The sequence below is a fragment of the Capra hircus genome (assembly GCF_001704415.2).
Source record: "Capra hircus breed San Clemente chromosome X unlocalized genomic scaffold, ASM170441v1, whole genome shotgun sequence".
Lineage (NCBI taxonomy): Eukaryota > Metazoa > Chordata > Mammalia > Artiodactyla > Bovidae > Capra > Capra hircus.
In genome coordinates, this window is record NW_017189516.1 from 30,561,740 (window position 1) to 30,574,803 (window position 13,064).

A 13,064-nucleotide genomic window follows, 5' to 3' on the forward strand; every position below is an offset into this window, starting at 1 on the left:
TCGACTTCCAACTTCTGTTTCCTTCTCCTTAGACTTTTTCTTTGAGATTGATTTACAGTCTTACAAAATATAGTATGTTTTATTTACTTCCTTTTTGAACACTATTTTTTTCTGCACGTCTGACTAATATGGTTATTGTAGTTAAAAAAGAAGCTTGAGAGAAACACTCTTGATTCTCTTGTTTGCTCTGATGCTGTTTCACTGTGGCATCTAAGACAAATCACCAAGTGTTTTTGTTAACATCTTTATGAAGTTTAATAATAAAATGAGCTGTGAGTGTACCTTCCTTGGATTTTTTTCAGCTGAAAGACAATATAGCCACGTGGAGTAATATTATCTCAATAGAACCACAAGCTAAGTCCTTTACAGGTGAAACAGTCAACCACAAGTCATTAATTCTCTGTTCAAAATGCTGTTGAAAAGATTTTTTCCAACTTTGAAAAGACCTAGTTTGATCAGTTGTTCCAGTGACTCTGAGTTATTTTCTTAGAGAAAGGTTTCAAAGTTCAGGTGCAACTTGTAACATGATGGCAAAAGTTATTTTATCTGGGAGCTGCTTGGCTAGTTCCTATTTGTTTCTCGTTCTGCACCTTCAATGTATAACTCATAGACTTAATTTCCATAACATTTTGAGGAAAAACACAATTCAATTTAAAATTTTTCTGACTGTGTAACTGTGCTGTTGAAAGATAAGGCCACTCTACCCTCTTCATTGGCTAATAAGAAATGTAATCATCAATGTTTTCTCTTAGTTCAGTCCCACTTTGCATTATTTCTTAATTTGTATCTTTAGATTCTGAGATGTGTCAAGTTTGGAAAGTTCCTCTTTACTCTGTCAACATCTTTGTTTCTTTTTAAATAAGTTCCTACTTTGTACCCACATATTTTAAGCCTCAAACATTAGTTATGTAAGTTATACAACCATTTTTCATGAATTGAATATGCAGTATAATTCTTTTGAAGGAGACTAGGTAGTGCCAGTTGCATTTTATAATTGTTACCTTAATCAACCTTTCCACAGTAAATAAGCAGCAGTTTTATTATTATTCCTATGTTACATGCAATTAAGGTCACCTCTCTTTACCTCACTTCCCTACTGTAAATGAAGATTTTCATTCTATTTCAGCTTTTTTATATCCGGTGACATGTGAAAATAATGGTTGTGTTTAACTATGTAGTGACTGTGAAAGTGCTTAGCACAAATTAGATGCTTCTCTGCTGAATGTGATTTGGTCATAAAATTTATTTTCGTAAGTCACAAAGATTTGTATGCTTAGATATGATTCCATAAGGAATATTCAGGACTGCTAGGGGTTGTGATGGTTGCTTTAGGTTAGGTTTTGCCTGTAGTAAGGGAAAAAGGTGAATACCTCCCCCAAATCTGTTTTATATTCTGATGAATCAGGTTATTCAATAACTTGAAAAAGGTAATACTGCTCATTCAAATAAAGAAGCAAATATTTCCAAGTAATCTTTATACACATAGAGCTTAGCTTAAAATCAAAGCCATTTGTAACGTTTCTCCCCTTTTTGCTTCTTTCATTTGTTGGCATTTTGAGAAGGGTGTGTGTATTTGCATGCAAGTAGTCTTTCCATAAAAGTTACAGGTTGCTGATAGTGACAATATAAAACATATTTTAGAGATTCTCATTCTATATTTGTTTTATATATAGTCATTCCAAATAAAACACTTAGTGAAGAAACTTGAAGGAACTACACTTCTTTGTGAAGAAAGAAATCATCATGGGGAGTGAAAAATGGCGTCTATAATTCAGTGCTGATAATGTTGGGTTTTAATTGGATTTCACTTTATGAGTAGAAATTCTCAGGTTACGTTACTTCTAACATATTTTAACCATGAGAGAGCTTTATTTTTAAATAAATTCCTTTACAAATATGCCAGTTTTTAAAATAAAACTTTTCCAAGCTAGTATAATAAAAAAAAAAAACACCCAAAATAAAATCCAAGAGGCTCATCTTAATTTAACTTCTCAGTGGCTTTATTTTTGAATACCTGACTATACAATTTATAGTAATCTTAAGGTGTGGTACATGACAGTTCTATTTTTGCTGGCTTTTTGCTCATTCAGTTTCCTGCAATTTAAAAATTATTAAAATGCAGCAAATATTTACCCTAACAAAAATTGTCTTTCAATCTGAAATAATACAAATGTTAATGTCAGTTTGTGAGTGATAAAACATGAAATGGATTTCTTGAATGGTGCATATATTAAGGAAGGCTAACAAGGAAAAGGAGAAGGAATGCAGTATCTGTGTTATATGTGATCTGTCTTGCCCTTAGAATATTGAACTAACACACTGAAGTCAAGAATGGTAAGAGGAATAATGATCATAAAACATATACAAGCATACATTATCTGTGGGTTTCAATTATTTCAGTCATGGAAAAAATTGAACATGAGAGAGAAGTGTAATGAGATTATTCTATATTTTCTGTAGTGTTAACAAAGAATACTATAGAAATTCCTTGAAGTTTTCACTGCAATACAGTGGATTAGGCAACAGATCAACATAGCAGTATATATTTTTTTCTTTTTACCAGAACCAAACAGATTAATAAATTTATTATTGAAAACATTTAATTTTTAAAACCTTATTTTACTGCATCAGTGATAAAAATTATTATTGAAATGTATAGAAAACTATTCTTGAAATATAAAATAACTGCCCTGTGGTCAATGATAGTCTTAACTACTTGTCAATCAAAAGCAGAAGTTTGTTGAGACATTTAATTACAAGATAATGTAGTCATCAAAATGTCATTGTGGTAACTGACAGCTCCTTTTGGACTGAAAGCATGCAAATACCTCCCCTGAGGTCAGAGATGTTCAGAGGTTAACTTAGTCATGACAAGTCCTTTATTATCACATTATGACATTGAAAAATTGCAATTATACTAATAAATTAATAATGGTAATAAAATGACAGTCATAATTGCATAATATACAAGTTGTCAACTGCATTGTTGTTACATGGTTGGAATTTTTATCTATATCTGCACCATGTTAATTGTCCCCAATATGGCACAAAGAAAGATTTCTGAAAATTTTCAAAAGACATCTATACTGATGGGAGGCCAGCATATCTGTATTTTTGATCCCACTTATTTTCTTTCCTATTCTCTCCTCTGCTATTTTATAAAGCATTAAAATAAGGAGAATTAGTAATTACCGCCTGACCCAGTGTTAATATGTAGTTAACATGCTTATTACTTCACCAAGCTTCTGTCTTCTTAAGGCTTTTTGGCTTAAATATCTTCTACTTCAAGAGGTCAGGTAAATGAAGGAAAATGGACTTGGTTTTATCTTTTTCTCTTTTATTTTATTCTATAACTCTTCTCAGTCTCTGGAAGAACACATTGTATTTTCCAAACATTTTGCACAAGTGTTTTATAAAGTAGATCCACTTTTTATGTCAAAATGAATCATAATTCAGTAATTACTTCTAAATAGCCAGAGATACAATTTGAGTATTTAATCTAAATAGCTGTAGACAAAATCTTTCATTTCTTTTTTTAAATATAAATTTATTTATTTTAATTGGAGGTTAATTACTTTAAAATATTGTATTGATTTTGCCATATATCAACATGAATCCACCACAGGTATACACGTGTTCCCCATCCTGAACCCCCCTCCCTCCTCCCTCCCCGTACCATCCCTGTGGATCGTCTAAGTGCACCAGCCCGAAGCATCCAGTATCATGCATTGAACCTGGACTGGCGATTCGTTTCATATATAACATTATACATGTTTCAATGCCGTTCTCCCAAATCATCCCACCCTCTCCCTCTCCCACAGAGTCCAGAAGACTGTTCTATACATCTGTGTCTCTTTTGCTGTCTCGCATACAGGGTTGTCATTATCATCTGTCTAAATTCCATATATATGTGTTAGTATACTGTATTGGTGTTTTCCTTTCTCGCTTACTTCACTCTGTATAATAGGTTCCAGCTTCATCCACCTCATTAGAACTGATTCAAATATATTATTTTTAATGGCTGAGAAATACTCCATTGTGTATATGTACCACAGCTTTCTTATCCATTCATCTGCTGATGGACATCTAGGTTGTTTCCATGTTCTGGCTATTATAAACAGTGCTGAGATGAACATTGGGGTACACGTGTCTCTTTCAATTCTGGTTTCTTCAGTGTGTATGCCCAGCAGTGGGATTGCTGGGTCATAAGGCAGTTATATTTCCAGTTTTTTTTAAGGAATCTCCACACTGTTCTCCATAGTGGCTATACTAGTTTGCATTCCCACCCACAGTGTAAGAGGGTTCCCTTTTCTCCACACCCTCTCCAGCATTTATTGCTTGTGGACTTTTGGATCGCAGCTATTCTGACTGGCGTGAGATGGTACCTCATTGTGGTTTTGATTTGCATTTCTCTGATAATGAGTGATGTTGAGCATCTTTTCATGTGTTTGTTAGCCATCTGTATGTCTTCTTTGGAGAAATGTCTATTTAGTTTTTTGGCCCATTTTTTGATTGGGTCGTTTATTTTTCTGGAATTGAGCTTCAGGAGTTGCTTGTATATTTTTGAGATTAGTTGTCAGTTGCCTCATTTTCATTTCTTAACTTTGTATAACTCTAGAATATAGATCTCTTTAGTATCTGATTTCTTTCTGCTGTGAAATCTTCCAGTTAATCTAAGAAAGGATAACTATCTCTATGAGTAGATTAATAATAGATTTATGTGTGAAGTGATCTAGCCATGAGTTTATACTTGGTGGTTGACATTTATTCATTGAGAAAGACCATGAAAAAAGTCTTAGATGGCTACTGTTTCCATTGACTTGAATTACAGAGAATTAATTGTATGCTTTTGCAAACTTTCTTCTGGAATTGGAAAGGACCTTTATAAAAGGTCCTTTATAATTGTGAGTTGTTTTTTTATAAATATTTTCTTGCAACTTTTCTTTATATCTTCTCTAGAGTGTGCTTTAACACTCCTGGGTGTGCCAATGAGAAAAGTTTTCCTCTTTGGTACCCCAAATCAGAAAGTTTACCCAAGTCACTGCTCAGGCCAGAAGATTAATAAACTGCTAAAGATAAAATTTCTTTTAAGAGAAATTTGAGTGCAGTTTATAATAGCTATGTATAAACAAGAAGCTTATATTGTTTTTCTTTCCTCAGTGGAGAGATTGAATGTGCTAGAGTCAAAATACTAATGATAATAATAATAATAGTGATGATGCTTCCTTCCTTATACCTTAATTATATACAACAGAGTGGCTGTAAGTATGCGCCCTGGAGAAACATTGTCTAGATTTAAATGAAGGCTTTACCATTACTATCTGTGAAACTGGAGAAATAATTTAATGTTTCAAATCTTACTTTTCTCATTTGTAAAATGGAGGTAATAAGAGACATAGCCCTTAAGGTTACTGTTAGGAAAATTTCCCAACTTGTCAGGCTATTCTCTTAAATTTCTCCAGGAATCACCATTTACACAAAATATGATATGAATGGCACAACTTGGAGTTATGCAATCTTTGCCATTATTTACATGTTTAAATTTTCTTTATTAAAGGACTTTTACTTTGTTTTTTAAAATTTTTTAATATAAATTTATTTATTTTAATTGGATGCTAATTACTTTACAACATTGTATTGGTTTTGCCATACATCAACATGGACTTTTACTTTGTAAATAATAAAGACTTAAATTTCAGATTGGATGTGTTCAGAACATTTCTTTTTTTTTTTAATTTTTATTTGGCACTGCCTTTTGTGAGTAATGAAGAAACCAAATGAAGGAAATAATGATCAATTTGTCCATCTACCCATCCATCCTCCATTCTTCCATTTAACTGATATTTTTCAAAAGTTGGCTGTGTACTAGACACTATCATAGCCACTCAGTTCTAGGTAAGTGGATGAAAATGGAATATATGTTTGAACTTGAGTAAGTAAACACCTTAAAGTATAAAATTACACAATTGCTTTTTTAAAATAAGGGCTCTCTGCTGTTAGATACAGACTAGGTCAGAGACCTGGAAATCTTTTGCTTTCCCTTCCCTCAAGATATCTCTCCAATATTCCTGCAGTTGTCACTATGAAATATTGGACATTTTTTAAACAGATGTTGAGACATGAAGGGAAGGAAATGTTAAATATAAATACCCCTTTTCTAATCACTTGCTGATTCTTGTTTTTTCTCCACCTCTGGCTTTAGTTTTCATCAAAAAAAAAACAACAAAAAAACAAAAAAACATATATCATTGTCAAACCAGTCTTACACCCTAGGCTTTGAGAGAAAAATAGGTATTAGATTGAGATTCCTATTAGTTTTCCAATTATTGGTGATTTCCTGTAAATCAGTATTCTTTTTTTAAGCCAATTCTTTCTTTTAAATATAAATTTATTTATTTTAATTGGAGGTTAATTACTTCACAATACTGTATTGGTTCTGCCATACATCAACATGAGTCTGCCACAGGTATACACGTGTTCCCCATCCTGAACCTCCCTCCCTCCCCACACCCCGTACCACCCCTCTGGGTCCAATATTCTTTACTAAATGCCAATATTGAATAGTAGTGAAGTCAATAATAGATTATCTTTCCTCTATTCCCATTAAAAAATGAAGCTATCATGAATGTATAAGATAAGAAATAAATCAGCAAGCATTAATGCATTTTAGTGGTTTCAGTTATCTTAGAACTTTCACTGAGACAGAAGGAACATTAAAGATCATTTAGTTTGATCTCTGATTTTATAGATGAGGAAACTAAACCTAAAAAGAAAAGGAAATGACTTGCCTTTTGTAGTTCAGATATTTAGTAATAGTCATTGGAATCTAGTTATTGAGACTCAGCCCAGTGTATTTTCTGGGACACTCTCCTCAATTTTCCTTTATTATTTCACTTATCTTCATGGCTATAAAGGTTAACTAGAACATATCTTTATTGTCAAACCACATTAAATTTTTATTTCATTAGTTTTTACTTTGTTTTCTGCATTTATATATTTCCCAATATTCCTTATAATTTACTACTTTTCACTATTTCTTTAAATATATATATATATATTCGGGAGGATAAACATTTTACAACGGTGTGTTGTTTCTGTCATACAATGTGAATCAGCCATTTATCCCCTCTCTCTAAAACCTCCCTCCCACCTCCAACCTTGCTCTTTCCCACTCTACACTGCATTTCCCCCCCTCCTTGGTGACTTTATTTCTTAACTGGTTTTCCTCTTTTTCTTTCCTCATTGGAAATGTTTACTATTGTTATTATTCAGTCGCTAAGTCGTGTCCAACTCTTTGTAACCCAATAGACCACAGTACTTTGGGTTCCTCTGTCCTCCACTGTCTTCCAGAGTTTGCCCAGATTCATGTTTATTGTGTGAGTGATGCTATCTAATCATCTTATACTCTGCTGCCCCCTTCTCCTTTTGCCTTCATTCTTTCCAAGCATCAGGGTCATTCCCAGTGAGTCAGCTCTTTGCGTCAGGTGGCCAAAGTATTGGAGTTTCAGCTTCAACAACAGTTCTTCCAATGAATATTCAGGGCTGATTTCCTTGACAGTTGACTGGTTTGATTTCCTTGCAGTCCAAGGGACTCTCAGGAGTCTTCTCCAGCACCACAGTTTGAAGGCATCAATTCTTTGGCACTCAGCCTTCTTTATGGACCAGCTCTAACATCCATAAATGACAACTGGAAATACCATACCTTTGGCTATATGAACTTTTTGCAGCAAAGTGATGTCTTTGCTTTCGAATATGCTCTCTAGGTTTGCCATAGCTTTTCTTCTAAGGAGCAAGGGTCTTTTAATTTCATGGCTGCAGTCACTATCCACAGTGATTTTGGAGCCCAAGAAAATAAAATCTGTCACTGCTTCCACTTTTCCCCCTTCTATTTGAGGTGACTGGACTAGATGCCACGATCTTAGTGTTTTGAATATTGAGTTTCAAGCCAGCTTTCTCACTCTCCTCTTTCATCCTTATCAAGAGGCTCATTAGTTCCTCTTCATTTTCTGCCATAAGAGTGGTATCATCTGCACATCTGAGGTGGTTGATATTTTTCCCAGCAGTCTTGATTCCAGCTTATTACTCATCCAGCCCAATATTTTGCATGATATACTCTGTATATAAGTTAAATCATCAGGGTGACAATATACAGCCTTGTCACATTCCTTTCTGAATTTTGAACGAGTCAATTGTTCTATGTCTGACTGTAACTGTTGCTTCTTGATCTTCATACAGGTTTCTCAGGAGATAGGTAAGGTGTAGTCTCATCTCTTTAAGAATTTTCCACAGTTTGTTGTGATGCACACAGTTAAAGGCTTTAGCATAGTCAATGAAGAAGAAGTAGATGTTTTCCTGGAACTTCCTTGCTTTCTCCATGATCTAAGGAATGTTGGCAATGTGATCTCTGGTTCCTCTGCCTCTTTGAAACCCAGCTTGTACATCTGGAAGTTTTCAATTCACATACTGCTAAAGCCTAGCTTAAAGGATTTTGAACACAACCTTGGTAGCATGTGAAATGAGCACAGTTGTCCACTAGTTTGAACATTCTTTGGCATTGCCCTTCTTTGAGATTGGAATGAAAACTGGTCTCTTCCAGTCCTGTGTCCACTGCTAAGTTTTCCAAATTTGCTGGCATATTCAGTGCAGCACTTTCACAGCATCATCTTTTAGGATTTGAAATATCTCAGCTGGAATTCCATCACTTCCACCAGCTTAGCTGATAGTAAAGCTTCCTAAGGCCCACTTGACTTCACATTGCAGGATGTCTGGCTCTAGGTGAGTGACCACATGATCCTGGTTATCCTGGTCATTAAGACATTTTCTTGTATAGTTCTTCTGTGTATTCTTGCCATTTCTTCTTAATCTCTTCTGCTTCTCTTAGAAATTGAAAGTGAAAGTCACTCAGTTGTGTCTGACTCTTTGCTACCCCATGGAGAGTAGCCTGCCTGGCTCCTCTGTCCATGAAATTCTCCAGGCCAGAATACTAGAGTGGATAGGCATTCCCTTCTATAGGGGATCTTCCTGACCCAGGAATCTAAAACAGGTGAGTCCTGCATTGCAGGTGGATTCTTTATCAGCTGAGCTACCAGGGAAGTTCTCTTAGGTCCTTACCATTTTGGTCCTTTATTGTGCCCATCCTTGGATAAAATGTTCCCTTTGTATCTCCAATTTTTTAAAGATATCTCTAGTCTTTCCCATTCTATACTTTTCCACTATTTATTTTTGCCTCTTGTACTATGTTACAAACCTCTGTTCATAGTTCTTTACTCTGTCTCCCAGATCTAATCCCTTGAATCTATTTGTCACCTCCACTGTATTATCATAAGGGGTTCATTTTAGGCCATACCTGAATGGCCGGCCTAGTGGTTTTCCCTACTTTCTTGAATTTAAGCCTGAATTTTGCAGTAAGGAGCTTACGATCTGAGCTATAGTCAGCTCCAGTCTTGTTTTTACTGACTGTACAGAGCTTCTCAATCTTTGGCTGCAAAGAACATAATCAATCTGATTTCAGTATTGACCTTCTGATAATACCCATGTCTCGTGTTTTTGGAAAAAGATGTTTGGTATGACCAGTGTTTTATTTTGATAAAACTCTGTTAGTCTTTGCCCTGCTTCATTTTATCCTCCAAGACCAAACTTGCCTGTTTTGCCAAGTATCTCTTTGACTTCCTACTTTTGCATTCCAATCCCCTATAATGAAAAGGACATATTTTTTGGTGTTAGTTCTAGAAGGTCTTATAGATCTTTATAGAACCAATCAACTTCAGTTTCTTTGGCATCAGTCATTGGGGCATAGACTTGGATTACTGTGATATTGAATGGTTTGCCTTGGAACCAACCGAGATCATTCTGTTGTTTCTGAGATTGCACCTAAGTACTGCATTTCAGACTCTTATGTTGACTATAGGGGCTACTCCATTTCTTCTAAGGAATTTTTGCCCACAGTAGTAGATATAATGGTCATCTGAATTAAACTCGCCTATTCTCATGCATTTTAGTTCACTGCTTCCTAAGATGACAGTGTTCACTGTTGTCACCTCCTCCTTGACCACGTCCAATTTACCTTGATTCATGGAACTAACATTCTAGTTTCCTATGCAATATTATTCTTCCCAGCTTCAGACTTTGCTTTCACCACTAGACACATCCTGAACTGAGTGTTATTTCCACTTTGGCCCAGATGCTTCATTCTTTCTGGAGCTATTCATAATTCCCCTCCACTTTTCCCTAGTAGCATATTAGACACCTTCGAACAGGGGGTCTCATCTTCTGATGTCATAGTTTTTTGCCTTTTCATACTGTCTGTGGGGTTCCTCAAGCAGGAATACTGGAGTGGGTTGCCATTTCCTTCTCTATATTCACTATAGCCACATATGAAAACACAAAAACAATTTCATTCACATCCACTATGGTAATTTTGTGGTTTTAATCTCTCTATGGATCAAGAAGTGTACTGTTTTCCTTTTAGTAATGGACATTGTACAAAGACTGAAAGGAAAGAAATCTTAGTCCAACTGTATCCTAGGTATTAATTTTCTTGGGAGAGAAGCATGTATTATACTTATAAGATTATTATCAATAATCTAATAAGGTATTAGGAGTATCATTTGGGATAAATTTTAATACCTTTATTTTCATTGTTGACCATTTACCAGAAAGTAATATTGGAGGCATGGATAATTGTACTTTCATTGGTGACCATTAACCAGAAAGTAATACTGGCAACAAAATAAGGAAAAGTGCTCACTTGAAACTGTTTTCTAGTAAAAATTATAAGAAATTTATTAACTTCCTTGAAGCTCTGTTTTTTAATCAGAAAAATCTTTGCATTTTTTCTCTTTATCTTCCAATATGAACAAAATTGTATGAAATGTTTATTTCAGCAGAAGTTGCAGGAAAACAAGAAATTCGGAAAGAAAAACGGCCTCTGATTTTGAGGTCTGAGACACCTGTCTTTCAGTTTTCTCTTCAGTCTCTAAAAATAGTGTATTTTGTAGACTGTTTCCATTTGGATTTGGGAAGATTCTGTTTATACTTAGCTTTCAGGTTATTTACCTTTAATTCTTGAACTTCAATTAGATACAATCATCTTTTCTTGTCCCCACTTCCCATTTTGCTTTTTAAGACAGCAAACTGGAAGGGTTGTGTAGGTAGGTTACCATTTTATACATCTGTATTATTCTGACTTATAGAGCTATTAAGTAAAGGCAAACTGTAATTCTCTATTATCTGTCTGCCTCTTTTCTGCTCTTTGTCCTGGAGAAGAGCTGTGTTAAAGATCAGAGTGTTGTTGAAAACTCCTAAAAAATAATAACTTGTTTGATCACTCAACCAATGACACAATTCTTGGAAAAACAGGTTTCTTGTGTATGTGTGCATGTGTATTCACCTTATAGTACTGAAGTGATGTGCTGGCAATGGACAAATTATTCAGAAATGATTACTCTAGAGTAGTTGAGTAACAGTGGTTTTCATAAAGAGAAACACAAGAGCATCTATATGATAAATACCCTTATAATTAGTGAGATCATTAATATGGACAAAGCATACTTTAGTATCCACAAAGAAGTCTTTAAGTTAAGCAGTTAACTTCACTATGGAGAAGGGGAGAGCAATATACAGCTGAATGGCTTTTCAGAGTCTCCAGGGAAGTGATTTGTCTATTTATGGCCAGTGTGGGTGGACAAGTGAAATAATTACCTAACAGCATGTAAACAATGATTCCCACCGCCCCCCTTCCCTGATCCTTTTTCACTGAGAGAGTTTCTTGTTGTAATGGCTCCACTGGGACAGGCAGCAGAGAAATTTGATTAAATGGATGCCTGGGGTCTTGACCCTGTCTAAACATGTTGCAGCTCTCAGCATTAATCAAAGAAGATTTTTTTCTTACTTAAAAGAATTGTGACCTTGCTGTATGTGAGTACTAGTGAGCTTTGGGTTTGGTTGTGGTTGAGTAGGGGGCTGTATAAATCTGCAAGCATTCTGTTCACAGAAAAACAATGGAAGAGTAAAATATCTTCAAGGACAATAGAGAAGTATAACATTATTTTGATCATGTTAGGGGACTTTTGATGATAGTCTTTCAACAGCCAGTGGTATTTGGAACCCCATTAGAATTCATTAGGACTCATTTATTGCAAACCACTGTTGACATTAATCTGAGTGTTTAGACGATATTAATACCATGTAGTTGGTATGGGATTCCAGTGTACAGAAAATCTCTGGGAATTCTTTCATTTTGGGCTAGTGTTTTAAAACTCATTGGAAGTGATTTTTCTTGGAAAATAGAGAAATATACGTATTTGATGAGAGAACAACTGGAATTGTGGTCTTTGGTGACTGGTGAGAGCAAAAAAAATGAAAATTTCTTGAGCAGTCATGTGCCATTGTATTAAGCAGAATATTTGCTTCAGGTAAGAGATGTGTTATTCATTCTTGTTTTAAGAAAGAGAGCAAATTTGATACAACTAGATAGCTGTTTTCCTCACAGGAATTCGCCTAGCAGGGTGTACAACTGATTGTAGATCATCAAAACCTTATTTGTTCCAAGTAAGAATTCTTTTGTGAAATGTATACTTGTTTACATCAAAAAATTGGTTAACAAGGCAAATCAGATAAGGAGGTTCCATCTAATTGAAGTTAATCAATTATTTGTGTTGCTAATCCTTTTTGAAAATCTTTTAAATAATATTGGTCCATTTTATTGCCTGTCTTATGTAGTGAACATATATATAACTTTATTTGGGTGATTAAATTCTTAGAACCTCAGAATCATCATTCTACTCACCATTTTGATTGTGCAGCTATGTGGGTAGATAAAAGTTTGGTTTTTACTATATTTTGTGGTATGCTTGTCAGTTAGTGATGCTTTATAAAACAATTAAAAAATATCACCTCTTATTGATTAAAAATATTTTCTCCTAATGATAGTATATAATTAAATAGGTGGTATTAATTATTCTAGCTAATTGAATTATAGATAATCAAGTTATTTAATTTAGATCTTCCTTCAATGGAAGTTGATGGAAGATATGTTTACATGTTTTTTTGTGAAGTAAGCAGAC